At 37.0% G+C, this 22,531-nt stretch overlaps 1 protein-coding gene across 3 annotated transcripts in view; it reads right to left on the minus strand.

The window, feature by feature from the left end:
- The window catches only part of cntfr (ciliary neurotrophic factor receptor), a 222,564-nt gene extending 201,037 nt beyond the window's left edge, over window positions 1-21,527 (minus strand). The window contains exon 1 of one of the 3 annotated variants that reach the window (XM_029445313.1): window positions 21,094-21,527. The gene's annotated coding sequence lies outside the window, so the exon portion shown is untranslated. Of the gene's footprint in view, window positions 1-14,810; window positions 14,928-18,340; window positions 18,604-21,093 lie in introns of those variants that run through there. The other 2 variants (XM_029445312.1, XM_029445315.1) reach the window with 2 other exon arrangements.
- Between the last annotated feature and the right edge of the window lie 1,004 nt (window positions 21,528-22,531).

A 22,531-nucleotide genomic window follows, 5' to 3' on the forward strand; every position in this document is an offset into this window, starting at 1 on the left:
CAACAACACAAAGGCACATAAACCGGTTATGTAAATAATCCCTCTGCATCCACTCCACTTCTTTTGGGGCTAGACAATAGATCTAGCGTGTACATGTGTGAATGTGTGTTTGGGAAGTAACACCACAGACCCGGTGCCTCTGTTTTCATCTGTTGTGTGAAGTTGAAGGAGTAACAGAATATTATTTCTGCATGTGTGTTTGTGAGCAAATACACAGATATGGCAACAATAACTAAAGTACAGAACAGACATAATTGATTACTGTAAACAATACTAAGACAGTACAAATTATACTTAAATTAAAAGCGGAATTGTTACATTGACGTAAACAAACAAATAGTCTTGATTCTCCCCCCCCCCCCCCCCGATTGATTCGTTGCAGATCTTAAATTGGACATACCATGTTTGTTTTTCAGATCACGGCACGTAAACATACAAACCCAATACACAAGTATGAACTGGACAATGAGCATAACATGTCCCCTTTATTGTTAAAACCCACAGCTCTCATTGGAAAACAAACAAAATTCCAGCCATAGTTGCTCATCTTTTCAGATTCAGTTGTCAGCGTCTATCTGCCATTACTTTCCGGCATCCCAAGTGTGCCATTCTCCTGAAAACTAGATTAGAAAAGGCATTTCCCTTCGAGGGCTCTCCTACATGTTTTGAAAGAGGTTGTGACACTCACAAACTTCATTTAAATCAGCATCACAGCAGTCTTTTTCTGAGGTATCCCTGTTTGTTCTGCCGGGCTGTTAAGACACTTGGCCATTATTTACACAGGGCTAATCCCCCCCGCCCCCCAGTGGACCTCCGTGATGAAGCCAGACAGGGTTGCTTGGCGATTTGTGATATGACTGCAAAGTTTCTATTAGAGGGGAACTTAGTAAAATATATTCCAGGGGAGTGGGAATATCTGCAGTCATAGTATGAAGTCACTTGTGTAGAGATAATCCCTCCCTCATAATTCAGTTCTGTTTATTTTCTCTCGACCTCCAGTCTATAGACCCTTTCCTTATTTTCTTCTGGCTAAATCCCCTAACAAAGTAACCCCCCCTGCCCTCCACACACTGTCTCTTTGATTCACTAAAAAAAAAAAAAAAAAAAAATTCTCTCCCCCATTTCCCTTTTTCTTTCTAACTCCCCACTCTTTCACTCTATTCTCCCTCCTTTCTCTTTACTCCTCTCCCTCCCTCTCGCTGCAGTAGCCACCCAATAAAGGATGTTGTTAATATCATTAGGCAGACTTCCTCCGGCCCAGCGCCCGGCCCACTCCCTTTCAGCCATAATCAAGCGTGCACACTAACTATCAAAGGAGACATCGCTAATAAACTACCACAGTGGAGCGGAAAAACACACACGTACACTCCAGTGAAGGAAATACTGTTGGCCAAGTGAGGTGAAATAGATGTGTGTGTGTGTGTTTGAGGTGATGGGTGGGGTTGCAGGGGGGGGGGGGGGGGGGGGGGGGGTTGTTGGTGCGGGTTACCCAGACAACACTAATAAAGTATACTCCAAGGGCTAGCACAGCCTAATGCAAATCTGCCACTTAAGCACACTAAATTAATTGGGGTTGAGGGACATGTACATAAGCAGACATAGCTAATAAAGTGTGCTCTGAGAAGAGGCAAATACTGTCAGTTTAGTGGGTTTAAATGGGAACGGGCCGGGGGGTGGGGGGTGGGGGACAACTGTGGCTTCCTGTTGCACTGCAGTCATTTGCTGTAAATCATCCCTAAAATGGGAGAGCATATCATCGGCTGCATAGCTTGAAAGTGTTCTCTCCTGACAGTTGAATGCTACAGTGCATATATCACCAGTTTAAACATGGTCTGAAGGGAATACATGATGCAATACTGCGAGGAAGGAGCACTACATTAAAAGAAGAAGAAAGAGTGGTGGGAGGACAAAGACATGATGCTGCTAATAGAGCACGTTGCACAAAAAGCACAGATTCTCACGCAAACACAGGCAAGGGGGAAGGTGTCAAGTATACACATTCATCATCCTTTTAATTGTAGAGACACAGATCACAGTGGGAGAGTTGTAGCGCTTTGGCTGCATTCTTTGAGCTTTCTGATTTAAAAGATAATAGAGGGCATTTGTTTCTTATCAAACAAATGCTAATCATTCTGTTTACTAGTTGGCTCCATAGAATAGGAGTGTTAAATTATAATTGTGGTTTATTAAATGTTGGCTCTTATTTCCAAAGAATTGGCCATCGTTTCTATTGGGCAGGATATTATCGTACACACCAAATTAACTTATCAGAGAGTTGACGTAATATAATAATAGTTCCAAAGTAAAAATGGATTTAAAACTTCCTTTTCCTGTGCAATGAGGGTCTTTTTAAATACTACAGATACTAATCTAGTATCATTTAAAATTTAAATTTACCACAACAGCACTGGAACCTGTTTTTCACACAAACTAAGTCAAGCCTCTTCCTGTGCACTTGAACAATCATTGGGACTTTTAAATGTTATTTGGCCACTATTGAGCTCCCCTGTCATGCTTTATTTATTCATTTCCCTCTGCACTGTAATGGAAATATAAAAAGGGTGCATTGATTAGTGTTTAAAGATCAGGCTTTAATAGATTAAAAGCTCCCAGCTCTAAGAGAAGCACTCACACTCTCTCACACACACACACGTAAAGTCAAGCATATATACACATCACCAAGCAAATATATGGACTGATATGGAAAGAGATGGACGCAAGCAGTAACACACATGTACAGACAGCAGCTTCACGCACTTGGGCAAAGACATTTTATCGACATAAAGCTACATATATACACACACACACACACATATATATATATATATACATATATATATATATATATATATATATATATACATATATATATATATATATATACATATTATATACATATATATATATATATATATATTATATATATATATACATACTAGATAATATACCATATATATATATATAATACCATATACATATACTAATATATACATTATTCATCTACATTAATTATATTATCTCTTCTCTCTCTCTCTCTACTCTCTTCATCTCCTCTCTCTCTCTATCTCTCCCATCGCTCTCTCTCCCTCCCTCTTCCCCCCCCACATCTCTCTTCTCTCCCCTCCCTCGCCCTCTCTCTCCCCCTTCTACTTTCTCTCCTCTATCGCCTCCCTCTCTCCCTCTCTATTCCCCCCCCCCGTACTATCTCTTCCTCTCTCCTCTCTCTCCTCTCTATCCATCTCCCATACCTCTCCTCACTATCTATCTCCCTCTTTCCATATACATACCTATACTATACATATATCATTACATATATAATATATATATATAATATATATCTATACATACATATACATATACATATATACATATATATACATAGATATCTACATATACATATATATATATAATATACATACTATATACAATATATATACATATATATACATATATACTATATATCATATATATACATATATACATCTATAATCACATATAGATACATATCCATATAAATAATACATCCATATACTATACATATACATATATACATATACATATATATACATATCATACATATACATATATATATATATATATATATATATATACATATATACATATATATAACATTACATATACATATACACATATATTATCACACATATACATATGACATATATAGATATATACCCATATACACATATATATACAACAATACATATACATATATATTAATTATATATATACAATACATACATATATACATACATATATAATATACCATATATATATCTATAACATATACATATAATACACCACAATATATATATATACATATACATATATACACACTATATTACATATATATATATATATATATATATACAATACATACATACATACATACACACATATCTATCACATATATATGTACACATACCTGTACATATATATATATATATAGTATAATATAATATATGATATAATATATACTACATATATATATATATATATTATAAACCTCTACATATAATATATATATATATATATACTATATAATATAATAACACCCAATTTATATATATATATATTATATCTATATATATATATATATATACACACCCACATTCACATATATATAGTACATAATATATATATATAATATCATATAGTACATAATATATATATATATAATCTACATACATAATATATATATATATATATATATAATATATATATATAGACATATACATATATATACACACCTATATTATACACTATCGTATATATCACACAGATATATATCATGATATATTATCATACATATATATATCATATACATACATACATACATACTAGCATATATTACACATAATAATACACATATAGATAGACATATACAATATATATACATATCTCATGTAGCTATATATTATATATATATATATATATAACATCTAAGTATATATATATATCATATCATATATATAATATATTATCTCTCTAATATATATATCACAAACACCTATACCATATATATATATTATACACATATACATATATTATAACATGTATATATATATACATAATCCTATATATATATACCACATGCTATATAATATATATACATATATATATATATATATATACAATATATATCTATAATTACATATATATATACATATATATATATATATAAACACATATATATATATATCCACATATATATATAACATATACGATATATATATCTATATAATATACACATATATATATATATATATACACAATATATATATATATATATACACCTAAACTATTATATTATAATAATTATATATATATATATATAATATCACGAGAGTATTATTAATAGACACCTATTGATATCATACACTATTTAATATATACTATCTTATCAATATCTACCACACACACTTACATACATCATATACACCATACATCATACCACATATTATATAATAACTATATAACATAGCACAATATATAATACACATATACTAATATATATATGACCATATATATATATACACACATATATATCTAATATTATATATATATAATTAACACATATATATTATATATATTATATACCACACACCTAATATATATATATATATTACACCACCTATATATATATATATATATATAACACATAGATATATATATATTCCACAAGTACATATATATATCGAATACACAAATATAAGTACATAACATATATATATAATAATGGATATATAACTATATATATATTGTATATAATATATGATGTATATAGATATATGGATATCATATATAAGTTAATATATACTACTACACTCTACCACTCCCTATGTCATATATATATACCATATATATATCACACCACTATACCCCCCCCTCTATCCTTCTCATCCTCCCCCCTATCTATTTTACTACTACACGCCTATATCTCTATTTATTACATATATATATATATTAATCATAAATACACATACCCCACACCATACCTCTCTAATTATAATATAAATAGTACTACACACTTATAATATATTTACTCATAGTATATATATATATATAATATATATTATAAAATATATTATATATATCTATTAACAGCACACATATCATATACTATAATATATATATATAATATACACCCTATAATCATATATATATATATATATATAGACATATACATACATATATATATATATCTATAATATTATATAATATATTATATCTATATACCCCACATACCACCATCCTCTATTTTATTGCTCTATATATATTATCGGCTTGTATCCCCCCCATCCATCTTTATCTCTCTCCCACACCATATATATATATATCTATATATATATATATATCTATTACACCCACACACACCTAGTATCTTATATATTACATATGATATATACCAGCCACACACATCTGATATAATCTATATATATATCCACCACACCTAATCTATCTATCTATATCATATAATATATATAATTCATAGTATATATAATATCGAAGCACAACACCATCATATATGATATGAGATTTATTATAATAATCACACACACATATATATATATGAATATACGATATTATACACATATTAATATATACATCATATATAATAATATATACACATATATTAATCTAACTATATATTTAACACTATAATATATATAACATATATATATAGATATAGACATATATATATAATATATTGATATAAACTATATAATATATATATATATATACACACACATAAGTATATTATATATATACACATATATATATATCAATAATATCACATATATTACACATATACATATATACATATATATATATACTATATATACTTATATATATATATATATATATATATATATATATATATATTATACTATATATATATACACACATATATATTATACCATATATATATAACACACATATATATAAATACACCTATATATATATCTATATATATATACACACATACACATATATTATACACATATAGATATCATATACACACATATATATAATACACATGATTAGACACATATATATCACATCTCTCTACCTCATATTATATACTATTATTATATATTATATCATATATCTATATATATTATATATTCATCTATATATCTCTCTCTCTCTCTCCATATCTCTCTCTCTCTTCTCATCCAACCCCTATAATCCTATATATCACACCCCTCTATATCCACATCTATCTCTACCCCTCTATCTCTATCGATTCTATACCCACATCTCTATCTACACATTATATATCTAATTCTCATACACACATATATATACACATAATATATATAGACACACATATATTATACACATATATATATTAACTAATATCCACACATACACATATATATATACAACAGCTATATATCTATATACCACATATATATATACAACATATATATCACACACATATATATGATATATCTATATAAATATAATATAAATATATAATATATCTATTATATCTTATATATCTATATATCACATATCTATATTATATATATAGATATATCTATATCTATATATATATAATAATAATATATACACACCTATAATCTATATTCCACACATATATATACACATATATATATATACACATATATAGATATATCATATACAACACCATATATATAACATCATATATATATATATATATAATATACACACATTATATATTACACCATATATATATATATAACACATATATATATATCCACACACACATATATATATATATCTATACACACCGCACATAGATATATGTATTATATAGATACACATATATATATATATATACACACTCTTATTATATTACACACATATATTATATCCACATCTATATATATATATATAATATACACCTACACATATATAACAACACATATATATATTATACACACATAATAATAAACACATATAATATATATATATATATAATATATAATATATATATATCTATATATATTATACACACACAGATATATATATATAACACAACAGATATATACACATAATATATACCATATATATATCTAATATATACCCACTATTATATATACAACATATATATATATTATATATATACACCATATATATATATACACACATATATATATATATACAAACATTATATATATATATATAGACCTACACACATATATATATATATAAAGAGATATATATATATAATACACACACATATATATATATATATATATATATATATATATATATATTATATAAATTTTTAAAAAGGTTCTATCCACACACACAGCATATATACTATATAAATGATAGGAGTAAAGTAGATAATACAGAAAAGCATGAGGGTAGTATATACACAGGGTAGGATGAGAGTATATAGGAATGAGTATGAGTATGGCAGAAGGGTAGGGGTGAAGGTACCAGGTATATATATAGTGAGAACGGGAAAGAAAAAGCTCGAGGCAGGCGGAAGAAAAACTGAAAGGAAGGGGGGGATAACGACGGGGGAACAGAGTGGGGTGAAGAAAGATAGGTGTTCAGACACACGAGAATCATTATTAGAACAGTGTATATAATATCCTGTCGTCTCATATATTATACTTATCTAATATTCGGAGGAGGGGGGGGGGAAGAGACTAGAAAGATACGCTAGAGCCAACGAACGATATCAGTAGGACGTAAATATTGGGGGGAGATGAGACTTACAGGGTGTATATATAATAGAGAAAGAAACGCGACAATAGTATATAAGATATCGCAGGGAGAATAGTAAAGAGACAAAGATGGGGGACCGCAAAGAGCGAAAAACAGGAGATGAGAAGCGAAAGGAACATAGTAGTGGGAGTAGGTTAGTGCGGGTACAAGAATCGAATAAGGAAAAAGGGAAAGACAGCGATATATGCTGAGAGAGAAGAAAAAATATAGATACAAGAGTAAGGACTACACATTCGTGGATATATTAGACAGACGTGATACTCGAAAAGAAATAGTAGGAACAAACACAGGGAAAAACGAAAAAAACACAAAAAGAGCAGACAATAGATAGATATGAAAATAGGTCTCTGGTGCGTCTCCTGCGTCTCTGCCGGGCATGATCGATGCCATCGAATCCAGGCCGTCTCAGTCGGGAATCACACCCTCTGCAATGCAGTCAGATGGAGGCGTAGGGGGGTCATGCGAGAAGAGCATGGGGGGGCTGGAGAGGAGAGAGAACGTCGACGAGGAGGGGGAAGAGAGAGAGGGGGTGGGGGAGTATAGACCAGCACATGTAGACGGAGGAGGGGAGAGATAGAACGGCGGAGAGAAGAGAGGGGGGCGCGGGAACAAGATAGATGAAATAATATGTGTCATGGAGGCGTAAGCGTAGGGGGGAGTTAAATCACGAAACATACCACATAAAGATAGAACATCTTAATTCTAGCATATTAATACAACAGAGAGGAGCGAAGAAGAAGGCACAGGCACTATCAATGCTAATCTCTAGTACGACGAGGGACGGAAAGAATGATTGCGGGTAGGAGTACGACATAGTAAAATATCTTAAGATCACATGTGGGAGATATTACGTAAATCTTACAAAATGGCAGAGAGGGTACAAGCGAAAAAAAGCAAGAATAGTACGTAATCAGATAATAAGAATAGATATCTATTCATTGCAGCACCTATGTATGGTGTGTATAATAATTAAGACAGAGAGGGGGAAAAGAGAAGAGGACCATAGATCAGTACATGCATCCAGCGTATAAGATAGTGAACAATGCAGCATGAACATGAATAGTACATAAAACGACAATATAGTAAATATATAGTATCTATATGTGGAATGTGATGAGGGAAATAATAATATAGAATTAAGTAATATCAATTGAGAATACAGTAGCGACGGGATATATATGGCTAAGAGAATATATAGATCGACAAGGAGGTAGAGAGATAATAGAAGCAGAGCAGACGAAGGGGATATATAACTATAAGAACTGTGGGTATAATATAACACTGAATATAATTATAAATGATCAAATAGCGCTCGTATCATAGATATGTGTCATGCCTCTGTGATGTTACTTACTACCCCCTAATCATCTCCCTTCTCATGAGTGTGAAAGAGAGTAGAGTTGGGAGCGAGCCGCGGAATGATGTAAGTACAATACACAAGTAGAATATAAGTATAGATATACAGATGGGGGGGGGAGAGGAGAGAGCAGGGACCCATCTAAGAGATATGAGACACAGGCATATGAATAGTAGTATAGAATATATGAGATAATTATATATATGATAAGTAAAGTCAGAAGACGAAAGAAATATATAACAGAGACACGAGCAACGAAACATATAGTAGTATAGACAGAGCGAAAGTAATATGGATATGATGAATAGAATACGAGTGATTTAATAATACTAGTATACTCTTTACTATCTATCGATATCTCGATCGTCGAGTACTCGTATCTCTCTCGATATATTCAAGATAGTGCGTCAGGGGGTCGACAGGATCGGTGGATTATCTAATACATCTCGTAGAATTAGATATATACGATCCGATTTATAGACCTCGGTAGGGGGATGATGACAAGGTATAGAGGGTGTCGGTAATCGATGTCGATATAGTCTCAGTGATGGAGGGGCCGTCTCTCGATATCGAGATAGACATTACTATATCTAATACTCGATATCTCTCTCGTCGGGTTGCGTCTAATATCTCGTACTCGAGGGCGGTGGCGATACATATTTCATTCATCGATCTCAGAGGGGCTCTCGACGTACTCTCTACTCTCTATCTCTTATATAAGGTATAATACAATATAATATATTAGCTAGGTGTGAATGAAAATAAGTAAATATACATATACCATGATACATAATAATATATAGAATATCTATATATGTTATATAGTAGTAATATATTAAGGGAGATAAATATGATACGTGAGTAGTAGGGTGAAAGATGAATAAGATTATAAGCGAAATATTAACACTAATACGCGGTGAGGAAAGACGTACAACACAAGGGCACACACTGTATGATATACACGAAAGAGTATAGTAGGCTGGCGGCGAGGCACAGAACATAATGTGAGAAAGGGGGGGGCAAAACTGTTGACGGAAGTAGATTTAGAAAAAGTAAAAGAACAATAGGAAAACAACGAGAAACACCTACACGCCAGCATGAGATAAAGAAGTCGCATTACTACTATGCACAGATAGTACAAGATATAGACAATGATTGAATATAAATCGATTAAACAGAAAGAGCAATAGACGATATATAAGCATAAGGCATACTCATACATACATAATATAGGTGTTACATATACTATGTACGGATATCTAACTACTATGTCGTTATATGATACACATACTCCCTATACACTAACCATATAGGTGCATGATGTAGGGGGGATGTGAACCGTACCGAGTGAGTAAAATGAAAATCTGGTGAACCGGCCGAGCCCAAAAAAAAGGATATAGATATTTGCATGTCATTATCATAAAGTGGGAGCCCAAATGTTGATTTTTCCGATTGATGGAATATTCATTAATTTTTAACGCATTGCATTATTAATAACGTGGCTCGATCCCAGAACATTCTCTACACACCCAGAACGTGTAAACGTGAAATAAATGAGGTTTTTTGTGTTACAGCATCCCACTAGTGACTGCAGACCTGCATATCATATACAGCAACTGTGAGGGCATAAACAAAAATCCAATGCACTAATGTGTTCATGTTATTTTTGGTACATTTCAATCTTTACCAGCAACTGCATTTTACACACTCGTATCCCGAGAAGTTGATGAGTCATTTGCAAAGATGTTGCATAACACCGTCTTTGGCTGGAAACCTGCCATTTCAACTGCTTAAAAACACCAAATTAAATTCAATTTTGAACATCTGCTGTGACACAGACGGGCAAACTTGCCTGCCTCTCCTTCCATTTATATTCAGTGCAATAACCATTGTCACGTCTCCAAGCATCGCCTTGACTCCAAACCTGTCCAACACGTCCCCTTTCATTTTCTCTAATCTTTGCACCACTTCCTCTTCTCTGACCTCAATCACGCAAGTGGCCATAATGGTTTTAGGCTCCCATGTGTTCATCATTCTCTTTGTGTTGTGCCCATCCATTCCTGCTGTCTTTTCTTACTGCTCTCTAATCAGTTGTGTCTGTTCAAAGTCTTTCGTAACCACTAATTTCCTCCCCTCACCTCCACAACCTTCTAGTCTTCCTCTCACATATTGAACACAATCATGTTTGCTGTCAGCCTTCTATCAACTCCTCTCATTGCCTCCTCTCTTCTGGCACCTTCATTTTAGTCCCAATCAGGCCAGATGGTGTCCTTCAGTAAAACCGCCTTCTGCTCCATAATTGAATCTCCCGTGTTCTTATACTTTCTTCGCTCCTCTCCTCTGACCACAATCACTTTTGTTGTTAGCCTCCTCCTAACCTCTCGAGTCATCTTTCCAGTGTCTCCTTTAATCCTTCCCTCAACAAGTCACACATGTTGTTAGCTCAGCCGAGCCTCTCCTTTGTCCTGTCAGGGGTTCCGTGCTTGTTGTATTCTTTTCGGCCTCAGGTGAAAGCGTTCTCGCCTGTTCGAATCAACTTTTACTGTCACTTCTCCTGACCTCCGTGTCCCTCCTCTCGCTCAAGAATGACCTCGGTCTTGTCTGCTATTAGCGACACCTCTCCTCTCCTTGTCGCCAGCTTTTCTCTGAAGTCCTGTAACTTTGCCTGACGGTCACACATCTATTCACTCATCACATTTAACACCTCGTCTTAGATACATAAAACGGGCAACATTTCAAAGCATGCACATATATTTAAAACGGTAAAGTAAATGTCACTTTTTAGAATACCTTTTCCCTTCCCTGAACATATTTAAAAGAATGCATCCTCTTCTACACTGGAAGTGATATATTTCTTGTGACAATCAATAGATGCCTTGGATGATATATATTCATTAACAAAATACCAGAGAAAAACTCAACTGTCCTAAAAATAGCATCTCAAGGATCAAAGCATATCACTCTATTAAATGATTAATGTACAGATCAAACTATAAACGTCTCTTCATGGCAGTCATACTGTGCAGCCATGCATTTCTTGCAAAGAGAAGGTGATCGGGGGAATAATGGATTTCAGTTCAGGCTAATGCCACATTCACATCCTTTCATACAGAAGAAGCAGGTGGGTGAGGAAAAGTCTCAATCTCTCACCACTACAATAACTGCTACTTGGCGAAAGTAACTACAGAAACCCAACAACTGGCAGTTACATCTAAATACAAATCAGATATTAACACTGATTCAGACAATGTAAAAGGTCCTGTACACTTTGTACGAGTTGTCAACAACCGCTACAACAATGTAACGTGATAAAACAGGCTGATGTGGGCTTCATTTCCATTTTTCTGGTGTGACCTCATACTAGCCACAGGGGTATAATAGAAAAGTGTAAATGTCCCAAAGTCGAAAATAGTAGGACAACTACGCATAGTGACCTAATTTGCTTGTGCTCAACATGTAGAGAGCAAGCAATGAGTCTTGCATGTTTCTCAAGTAAGTAAAGACACAGAGCAAGTTAGTCTATAATACTGTGTAGCAAACAAACTCATAATAGATGGATTGATTGGCTGGTGGGAACATCAGACATCTATTTCCCCACCAAATGATTCTCTAACAAGTTTCATCCTGTTGTACATACATACTGTACTGTAGCCTGGAGGCACATTACTACTCACTCCGCACTTTAACATACTGCGTGAGGCGTGTGTCTAAGGAAATTATTTATGTTATAGAAATTATTATGTATATATTGAATGCAAGCACTTTATGAGACAGAATGCAAAAAATAAGTGTGTACGCGTTTCTAGCACATATTACATTTAGATGAAGTGTGCCGCTGCTGTCAGGTAGCATGTTGGTCCATCAGTATGTTACCCAAATGTAAATGTCCTTCAGATGGCCATTAGCTGCGCTTCGCCCCCTACTGGAGGAGGCAGCTTGTGTGTGTGTTTGTGTGTAGAGGAGTGGGGGGGGTGATCATTTCCCTCTTTTCATCCCTCGTTTGCTTTGATCAGAAAAATCGAGGAGTCAAAATCAAGAATGCCACGGGGGCTGAACGGAGAGCTGTCTAAGGATGAAAATGCAGATATGCACGCAAGTTGACATGCAAACTGACCCACTAGCAAACACACAAGTTGACAGACATGAAGGCAGACGGACTGAGAGTGGCTCACAAGCAGAGAAAACAGACACAGTAGAACAAAAAAATGAGCAAAACGGCTCACAGCTGCAGAAACATTTCACAGCTTTCCATAATTGAAGGTCCTGATGCAAAGTAAGAGGATGTGTCATGAGTTATGTGATTAGAGAGTGTTTTAATATCTGCATGTCCTCTAAATATTAATTTTTTTACAAAAAAAGCACAAGAGTTCTTTCGGATTACAGAAATAATTACACACCGAGTCCCCCTCCGAGTCAGATCTTCCAGCTCAGGGTGCAGAGAGGAAGACGTTGTAAAATCTCTGAAATGCATGAGAGGCTGCTTAATTGGAGCCACATCTCAACAAAATCTTGTCATGTTTTCACAGCCTTAGGTGCATTTAGATAAAAGCACACGGCAAGTGGCATATATAACTAACGAGAGAGAGACAGAGAGACCAAGAGACAGACAGACAGAGACAGCAAGAGGAAAGAGAGAGAGAGAGACAGCGAGAGGAGAGACAGTGAGAGAAGAGAGAGACGGATAGAGGGACACAGAGAGAGAGAGAGAGACAGACAGAGACAGCAAGAGGAGATCTCTCTCTCTCTCTCTCTCTCTCTCTCTCTCTCTCTCTCTCTCTCTCTCTCTCTCTCTCTCTCTCTCTCTCTCTCTCTCTCTCTCTCTCTCTCTCTCTCTCTCTCTCTCTCTCTCTCTCTCTCTCTCTCTCTCTCTCTCTCTCTCTCTCTCTCTCTCTCTCTCTCTCGGGAAACAAAAGTATTGTGTCAAATGCAAATTCAGTGAATCATCTTAGTCCGAATCCTTTTGAATTCCTTATTAAATCTAATTAGGTTCAGCATTGAACTTTTACAAGAAACTAATGCAATAATCATCTATGGAGTTGAGACCTGTAATCATCTTTTGTTGATCGAGAAGGCAACGACACAAGAGTTTTTGGTGCCAGCTAAATTAAACGGTTGCTACAGACTGAAATGTAGATGAGCAGCATAAGACACGAAATACTGATTAAATATGTCTGACACAGTGAATACAGGTGTAGCCTACCTTCACACCTCACAGTATAGAGCTACTTGCTGGAGATTCCAATTAAGAGCTGATGAGCGTAAATCACTGTTGAATGAATGAAAGTCGCCGACTGCTGAAACTGACATGATGTGATCAGTTAGTTGTTCCCTAGAGGAGAGCCAGCTCTCTGTTGGTCTTGCTGAACTGCAAAAGCACGCCGTGCATTTACGATAGAGTTGTGGTTCTTTTGCTAACAAGCAATCTCTGGCCAAGTGCAGACACCTGCTTGAAGACAGCACAGACCAATTGTTAATTAGGTGAAGTGATGTGTGTTCATTCCAAAAACCCTGCCTGTGCCCTTCAGAAATAGTCTAATTTTCAAGGCGAAGTCTCTCCCCCTCCCTCTCCACACCGGCTTCCAATTTGTAGCTCTTGTGTACGTTACAGCAGTGAGATTCGTGGCCCCCTCCTGCCCTCCTCTGATCAGGCCCGCACTCGGACATCTGTCCGAGGATGTTTACCCAGGCGGTAAGTATGTTAGGGGAAATATTATCCTAGTTTTACCTTACCTTTCTTCTGTCTGAAGCATAAACACCAGCATTGCGAGGTGGGGATGGGAGAGGAGAGGCAAGGAGAATACATTTTAAAAAGAAGAGTGTAGAGAAGGTAAGGCAGAGTGGACCTGAGACGGTAAAAGAGAAGGATGATGGGTGGGAAAGGGTGAGGAGTCAGCAGGAGGGTGATTGGAGAAGATACATGTGGGGATAAAAAGGGGAAACTTGAGGGGGAAAAAATTGGATGGGTGTTGAGAGAAGAGCTCAGTAAAGAATTGGAGAGTGCGGAAGAAAGGCAGAAATAGGAGGAAAAGGATGACAGGAGAGAGAAGAAGAGAAGCTCAGAGTTTCAGTTGAAGCAGAAATACTTTTATAACTATCTTTAAGTGACAGTTAATCAACCCTGACCTCACTTCTCAAATCATTCTCTACATCTCTTGAGAATTACTTTAAAATGTCACCACCATCTTTTTCTCAATCATCACAGGCCCCTTAATAAGATATAAGCACCATTCTCAAATTTAAGGACTCTTCATTTCTCAAGGTTAAAATACTCACATTTTTCACTTAGAAATTACATTTCTTTCCTTTTCCAAAAATGTCTTTAGAAGAAGACATAAAACTTTGAATTTCACGGTCATTGTGAAAGAAGTCTATACGGCTTTTTATAGTCTGCTAAAAATCAATACACAGTTTTACATGAATGCCCGTCTGGTGCTTGGCATATAGGAGTACACAGAGGATGACACGGATGACACGGATGACACACACACGCACACCACACTAAAACCAAACCATCGGTGGGAGCTATCCTGTGCTAAACTGTATGTCTAGTTGGTGCAAGGTCTCTCGACCTGAAAAGGGCTGGAAAGACATTTACTGCCCGTCTCTCTGCCTGTCTTCCTGTCTCTTTATGTGCTTTTGACAGCAAATGTCTTTGCTCCTGCTTTTCCACTAGTTGCCTATTTTGCCTGTCTGCCCTCTTCTGCTTGCCTGTGCCGTTCTTATTTGTACCCCTTACTCAGGGGTCTGTCTAGTTGTCTTTCCCTCCCTTGAACTCTTTCTGTCAGTCTCTCTATCTCCCCCCCCCCTACACCCACACACACATCTCCCCCTCCCGCTCCACCACCAACTAAGCATGAAAACGGTGCTCCATTAGGAGTGCCTGGGCTAAGCCCAGTCTGACACACACTGCTTTGATCAGCCGTGAGCTGGGCTAAGCACCCCGCTAAACTCCCAGTCTGAGGAGGAGGAGAAAGGGGGGGTGGGGGTTAAGGGAGAGCAAAAAGTAGCGAGAGTTAGCGAGAGATGGGACCGGGAAGATCAAAACAGAGAAATGAGATAATAAAAAAGGGAAACACACAGACTGAAGACAGGAGCTCAATTTCCCAAGCTGTCCCACAGTATATGTTCCCCACCACTCTCGTCTTTTATCACATTTCCCTTCACATATCTTTTTCGTCGCATAGTTTTCTCTCTTTTATTTCTTCACAACCTCCAGGTAGCCTCTAAAGTGCATCACTAACAAGCTCTGCAGGTGCATAACTCATAAAAGCTCACAGAATGATGAGTGAAAGAACTAATGTGAAATCACAATATGAGCAGATGTCTGAATATGTCTGAATAAATATCGTACCCACTCCAACCCACACACATGTTGTCTAAGAGAAAAAAACGTAAGAGAGAAAAAGACAAATGCAGAGGGAGAAGATATATAGACACCAGACCTCTATAACTGAAACAGTACTTTTTTTTTTAAAAAGCCAGAGCTTTCCACATTCAGGCAGGCAGATATTAAACCAGCAGCAGCTAAAGGACAAAAAGCTCCCGTCTTTTTCTCCCAAGGAGTGAAGAGAAAAGGGATTTCCGCTCAGTGCTAATCAATCAGGCCGCGATAATGGCTCCCATGCCTAGCTGTCGACTGGAGGGGTCAAGGCATCCCGTGACCCAGCGCCCAGGGCCCAGGGGCCAAAGCCCCTCTCAGAATAGCACCCCAGGACAGACTCCCCGGGCTAATTGTCCAAGCCAGTGTCAGCCTTTTCAATCCCCCCCCCCCCTTTACCCTCCCCTCCTTCCACTTTCTCCTTCATTCCTCTCTTTCTTCTCCCTTTCCCTCCCCTCCGTCCTTCCTCACAACTCTGCGATCCTCTCTCTTTCTATGCAACTGAGGAATCTACTATGTATACCGGCATGTACCAGTGTGGGGGAGAAAATGAGAGAGAGCGAGGAGTTGGTTGAAAACAAAGCATGTAGTGCTCGGGAGACAGAGAGAAAGAGGGGGAGAAAAGTTAATTAAAAGACAGAGACAGGAAAGGATAGTGAGAAGTGGGAGAGCGGGTGAGAGAAAGTGATCAGTGGCGGCAACAAGAGCGAGCAGGGAGGGAAGTGAGAAGGGAGGATGAAAGAGACAGCGAGTCAGTGAGTCAGTAGGACAGACTGATAGAGAGACACTTGGACACAAGAGATAAGGAGGAGGAGAGGCAGCGAGACTGTGTCCCCCCCCGACACATCACTCATATCCCTGGAACGGAGTGCTGTGGTCTATAACCTCCTATCTGCATATCAATGAGTTTCTATTTATCACCGGCAGAGCAACATGCGTCTCTCAGGGAAACTGCTCAACATCAGTACGGCTGACCACCACAATGCAGCCGGCATGCAAAACACAAAAAGACAGAGAGGACACGCACACAGGAACGCTCAAGAGTCCGAAGCAAACCCCACTCCAGCTCCGCTGCAATGGCATTCCTCTCATTCCAAGCGCACGCTGCTAATTAACAGCATTAGATCCCGCAGACAGAGGGACAGATTGATGGAGAGGTATCCCGATGTTGCACTACAGCACCACATCTCGGCTCTCTTCTGTCACCTTTGCTCATTTTTTCCCAACCTCACAGTCCCATCCATCCAACTCCCTTTCTCTCTCTCAGTGCCTGTCAGATCCCGGTCAGACGGCGCTGAAGAAGAGTTCAGTCCAAAAAACACAATAAGAAAAATATGAAAATCACTACTCACTGGTAACCTCCTGTTTTTTGCTGTATTTCTTTTTTTTCTTTTTCTGATCTGTCACTCCTTATCCTCTTCTCCACTGTAGCGAGGGGAGTGTGTCTATCCCGGCGTGTGTGTTAGTGTCAGTCCGATAGAGGAAAGTTGCCGTCTGCGTGCATGTGCGTGTGTATGCGTGCGTGCGTGAAAGAGAGAGGGTGAGAGAGAACGTGTGCGTCTGTCTCTGTGTCTCGCACTGCTCTGAGTGAGCGAGCTGAGGCTGTTTTAAACAGGCTGCTCTCCCCATGTGACCAGCTCAGCCACAGGCAGGAATACATTACTGAGACACACACTCTCTCTCTCTCTGTCTCTCTCTCTCTCTCTCTCTCTCTCCCTCTCTCTCTCTCTCTTGCCCATACACACACCGTGTCCACAGTGCACCCCCTAGCCACCACTCAGGGTAGTGGAGAGAACAGCCCACACACACACACACACACACACACACACACACAAGTTTGCATTATTTATGTGATACCTTTTGCCTTCAAAAAAGATAAAGAGTATCCCAGTGAACACGACGACAAAGAAATAAATACATCTTAACACAATTAGAGACAATTCGTCCAATTAAATAGTTTTTCAATGTTTTTGACTTGTCCATCTCTGCTGTGGCAGTGCTTCACACCTGGTAGCGCTGACCTTTTCAGTAATGAAAACCTTTTAAAAGTTGACCTTCTGCTGCCAGGCTGATACAATTGCATTACAGCTATTACACCTTGAAGAACAACAATAGAAAACGCCACAGATGAAGGGTTTCAAGAGGGAGCTTCAACCAAATACAATTTCTAAAAGCAGTGTGTATTCCCAAAGTATTTATAACCAGTGCACAACATGACAGTGTAAATACAGAAGATGATGGATCGTCTCTTGAGGAAAATATTCTAGGGAGATGCATCGGGAGATCGCCAAGGCTACGAAACAGCACAGACGTGTCATTTTTCTTTCTAACAAATGCGGCCAGAACAGCATTCAGACTGCATGTGCAATGGATAGTTGATCAGCTCCTGACACATTTATCATTTAATGTCCAGGAACTTTCAACACCATATTGCTCTTGAGAACCTTGAACTGGAATGAATGGCTACTGAAAGTCATTTATTATCACAATAATACCCAAGAGGGCTTTCCTGTGATTACGAGCACCATTCGCAACACCAGTTTAACACGGCACCTCCTAATGTCGACACATCCAGGCCTGAGGCGTGCGTGTGCCGGAGCCCGTTCAAAGCTATTTGACTCAGTGGTTTAATCGGAATTGGCTATGTGAGCTGCATGGCTAACTGCAGCCTTTTCCCCCCCTGTAATCTCTCTTTTTTATTTTATCACTCCACAACCTGGTATGTCTACCTGGTGTAGGGATATCTCAAGAGAAATAGTCTTATTTTTTGTACTTTCGGCCCTCATTTCTATCATTAATAACAACATGTCTTACAAATCTGGGAATGAGGCAACATTACTAAAAAATAAGCAGGAGCAGTTAGATAAACAAACTGGTTTTAAACAAACCTAAAAGTTTAGCCAAACTAGAACAGGAGGGGAAAGTTACTACCAAACTGTCTGGTGTAATCATCCATCACAGTTCCCGACTTTGATGCTTCAGGTTCAGAGATGCAAACACCCTAAAGACCACCAGGACGAATCACCGGACCTGGGGTGACAGGGCCTTCTCAGTTGCTGCACCCTCCCTCTGGAATACCCTCTTCAGCCATATGAGACAGTCAAACACCCTACCATCCTTCTAACAAGCCCTAAAACCCACCTCTTCAAGCTTCAAGCTTGCTTTCTCCTGTTAAGCTCCCCACCACACCCCACCCCATGACTCCGCTAGTTTTAACTGCTCTCTGTTCTAGTTTATTGTTTTGCATTTTGTGTGTATTTTCTTCTGTATGCTTGTATGAAATGTCTTTATATAAGCACTATATAAATGAAATGTAATATTATTATTATTATTATTATTATTATTATTATTATTATTATTATCAAATAATAATATTCGGTATGTTAATGTTTTTCTTTTTATTATTTAAATAAATGATGTGGCCAATTATCTCACCGCTGGCTGTGTTTCCAAATCTCTGCAATTACTTTGGTGATTTGGTGATTAGCTCCTTATGTATCATAATTGATATTAGGGCCAAAACTATGACTGACACATGAAATACACATACAATGCTAAATCAACCAGTGACACGATCGGGAATGACAGAGTTCAGAAATATTTTTTTTACCAATAAACAAATCTCTATCTTCTCATCAACCAGCCCAGCTAGCAACTCCTCGTATGTCTCCATATCTTAAGAAGGCACTTGAGTGTGTGCCATGTACAACGTGTACCCCTGTCAGAAGCTATCTGTCTACTGATGCTCACCCTCTAGTAGTAAAAGTCTGTATGAATTAAGAAGCATGGAGGATGGCCATGCTTTTCAATGTCACAAAACAAGACTGCATCACAACAAAAAGCTGACAAGCGGGCCTCAATTTAGGGAGAAGCATAACAAGTAGATATATATAGTCGTAAAGACTAACGAACAAGGAGGAATAACCAGACAGCAAGGCGTTGAAACCAAACCAGAACTAATATTAGTACAGTGTACACCATGCGCGAGTCAACACCATAAACAGTAACAATGACATAAGCACGTGCGCGCGATGTACAAGTTCATGTAACGAGAATATGGCACAACAAAAACACAATATTGCCACAAGGCGTAACTGTTACTCACCATTTGAATAACCGAAGTTTCCGAATAATATCCTTCCAGAAAGAAAAAAAAGTCAGGGAATGTGTGAAGGTTGAGTGCACTAAATTGATGCTAACAAGCAAAAAAGTAATTAAACTAAATATAGCGTCTGTCTTCATGCTGCATTTCCAAGAACTAAGAACTAAGCATTATTATGTTGTAATTTCTGTGACGTTATTAACAATCCAGATATTGTTACAGGGCAGTGTTGGCAGGCAGTCCCAGCAGAGCAGCAGAAGCAACCTGTGGAGGTGGAGGGCTGCACCCGCTTAACCAACGTTAGCTAGTAGCAGCTACGACGTTAGCTAGCTTATGTCTGCACTGATGCAGGGGTATGTCTGTCGAATTGGAATGGTTTTCCGCACTTTCTGTAGTACGTAAAAACAACCCGACATGTTTCTTTTGCCAGCTGCTGCGTCATAGCTCGTCTGGCGTAGACTTCCGGTCACGAGGAAAAAACCGTGATCTCACGGTTTTCAAAGTTTGGAAGTGGTTTAGCTGACTATTTCAAAATAAACCTTAGTGGACAAAATCATATTACAATTTAAAAGTTACATTTTGGCCTGACCCTCCACAAATATCAAATACAAATATTTAATTATATAAATTATTATTCGAGCGTAGGCCTATAAAGTGTGCTATATCAATACAAAGGAAGAAATAAAAGACCCTTTATTGAGCAATAATTTAGTATTAAAAAATAGCAACAATACCTTACTTACTCTATGGCCCCTGCGCATTGCATGGGTTGTTACAGAGTAGGCCTACCAGAGTTGAAGAGCACTGCTTGCTGCTGCTATATCCAGAATGTGAATTAGGGAAAACAAAAATCAGCGTATTGCAGGAAAGATTTACTACATTTGCTGAGCTTGAGGCTACAGTTTTGTAGATTACAATTTACAGTTGTTGTGAGAACAACCCATAATCCTGTCAGAGAGAGCTGAGTGACAGTAAATATAGTTCAGCAGCACACCAAGGTGAGAGTGTTGCTCCTTTGATCCCAGACATGCAACTACAGCTCTGCCTCCAGGCCAAGCCAAAATGGATTGACTGATTTAAAATGCCCTCTTAGGTGAACATCAACAAATTATCATGTCAAGTCCCACCTGACAGACAAACCTATTCACTCAATTTCCAAAGTATCTGTAGCTCAGTCAGCACTGCAATTCAAAGATTGATGGAAGGTATCAAATAAAATGTGCTAATGTCCATTTAGAACAAGTAGGTCAGATAGTCTCTACAGAACCATGTGTAAATACCAGGCAGGCACACATGCATCATATTTGAGGACTTTAAAGCAGGCTAAATGTAAGTTAACTTCCCCTTGTGAATTTTTTTTATAATAATTTGGTTAAAGTGGAGATGAGTCATGCATTTCAGGCATTACATTTTGCACTTCAGCATTTTGATTTATTGCAGG

Source organism: Cottoperca gobio, chromosome 12 (genome assembly GCF_900634415.1).
Source record: "Cottoperca gobio chromosome 12, fCotGob3.1, whole genome shotgun sequence".
Classification (NCBI taxonomy): Eukaryota; Metazoa; Chordata; class Actinopteri; order Perciformes; family Bovichtidae; genus Cottoperca; species Cottoperca gobio.